Source organism: Phalangium opilio, unplaced genomic scaffold (genome assembly GCF_054372755.1).
Source record: "Phalangium opilio isolate 3A_F unplaced genomic scaffold, DU_Popi_V2 ptg000015l_1, whole genome shotgun sequence".
Taxonomy (NCBI): Eukaryota; Metazoa; Arthropoda; class Arachnida; order Opiliones; family Phalangiidae; genus Phalangium; species Phalangium opilio.
In genome coordinates, this window is record NW_028324150.1 from 2,419,735 (window position 1) to 2,421,915 (window position 2,181).

The following is a 2,181-nucleotide window of genomic DNA, read 5'->3' on the forward strand; positions in this document are numbered from 1 at the left end:
TCTGCCAGGAATATCCAAGCCAATTGAAAAAATTGTAAATGACCAACTTACAAATTAGCTGGATGAAAACGACATAGTTTTTGCAAAACAAGCTGGATTTCAAAGCATCATTCCACTATACTATTAACAGTTCATCTGGTAGAAAACATTCTCGAAAATACAGTCCGTGGCAAAGTAACGGGCATCTTATCGATCGATCTCTCAAAAGCTTTCGACATGGTCAATCATGTAATCCTTCTAAAAAGGCTAGCGGAAATAGGATGTTCGGTGTTAACCTTAAAATGGTTCCACTCTTATCTCACAAGACGAAGACAGTTTGTAACTATAAGTGGTAAAAACTCCACAGAACGCCCAATCGGTCGTGGCGTACCACAAAGAAGCGTATTGGGCCCAATTTTGTTTTCAATATATGTAAATGATTTCTCTCGAGCTCTAAAATATACCACACCTTTTCAATTTGCCGACGACACAGCCATGATTACAACTGATCAGAGTTTTGACACAGTTATAACGAATTTGGACAGTGAATTTCAAAACTGCACAACTTGGTTCAATGACATAAGCATGTCAATCAATATAAAGCAATGTGAATTCATATTGTTCGGCCCTTCTTCAAAATTAACCGCTATAGATCACATAACGGAACTACCCTTGTCAAAAATTAAACGAGTGAGGGTCTTGTCATATTTGGGCTTTAAGATAAACGACCATCTCACGTGGGATGAGCAAATTGATATGACTATAAGTAAAGTTAAATCACGCATCTACATCTTGCGGCATCTACGATCCCACATTCCTCCGTCCATTCTGGGAATGTGGTACAAAACTGCTATATTACCAGTTATCGATTATGGTGACGTTTTATGACAGGAAAAGCTGGCTCATTACAAAAACTACAAATTTTACAAAATACAGCGGGAAAAACTATCTTGGGAGTAAAAAGACGGACATGTACCAACTATGTCCATACTAGCCTATCATGGCTAATGCTTGAGACTCGCCGGAAAGCTCATCTAGCGTGCTTAGTATTTAAAGCCCAAAAGGGCCATGTTCCCAGATATATCAGCGAAATCTTCACAGATCAGTCGCATATTCATGAACACAAAACAAGATCAGCGGCAAGTAACCTTTATATCTGTTCACAGTCATCTAACCTATCTAAACAGCGACTATCGTTTAGGGGTGCAGTGCTGTGGAATAGCCTTCCTTCCGAACTAAAGGATTTACAAACTTATGGAACTTTTAAATTGAAACTTGACTCGTATTTTAAAAAACAGATATGTTAACGATATTTAATTTAATATTATTGAAATTTCATGGGGATTTTTCATTTTTTTAAATTGAAAATTGACACAGTATGGATGAAAAACAAATGAGATTAGCCAATGGCAGTTAAGTTAATTAGGACGACACTTTTGTAAATTAGCCTTGCTAAAAATAATATCGTCAATAAAAATGCCTTTATTATTATTATTCTACAGGGCCGGTAGGCCCTTGTAGATATGACTTGATACCGTTTTGTAACGTTAAAGTAATATTCACCCGCTTTTGCTAATTTCCTATGGAGATTAACATGGGTTTTCCGTGATTTTTCCCCACCGATAACTTAAAAACTACAGCGAAGATACTTTTCGGAATTATCTTAAATTAACAATTAAGTATTCAGGGTGTGCTATCAGCCAGTTTGATCAAAACAATTAAGTCTAAGTATGTTAATTTTAGTTAATTACAGAAGTACGGCTTTGACCATCGTGATTGGACATAAGAATTAGCTAGATCTCTTGGAAAACTCAGTGCTACCACGTATCTATGGTGCAGTGGTTATCACGTCCGCTTCACACGCGGAAGGTCCCAGGTTCGAGCCCTAGTAGATACATGTATTGACCATCGTGTTTGGGCAAAAGAATTAGCTAGATCTCTTGGAAAACTCAGTACTACCAAGTATCTATGGTGTAGTGGTTATCACGTCCGCTTCACACCCGGAAAGTCCCAGGTTCGAGCCCAGGTAGATACATGTTTTAACCATCGTGATTGGACATAATAATTAGTTAGATCTCTTGGAAAACTTAGACTTACCACGTGTCTGTGGTGTAGTGGTTATAATAAATATTTAACAATTATTTCACTTCACCTGGTTTAATAATGTGACATAGGTAGCGTACTTTTTCCCTACTTTTAAAA

At 37.2% G+C, this 2,181-nt stretch overlaps 1 non-coding gene across 1 annotated transcript; it reads left to right on the top strand.

Moving 5' to 3' along the window:
* Window positions 1–1,803: 1,803 nt before the first annotated feature.
* Window positions 1,804–1,876, top strand: TRNAV-CAC (transfer RNA valine (anticodon CAC)). Its single transcript has one exon. It is a non-coding gene; the product is annotated as a tRNA-Val (tRNA).
* The last annotated feature ends 305 nt before the right edge of the window (window positions 1,877–2,181 follow it).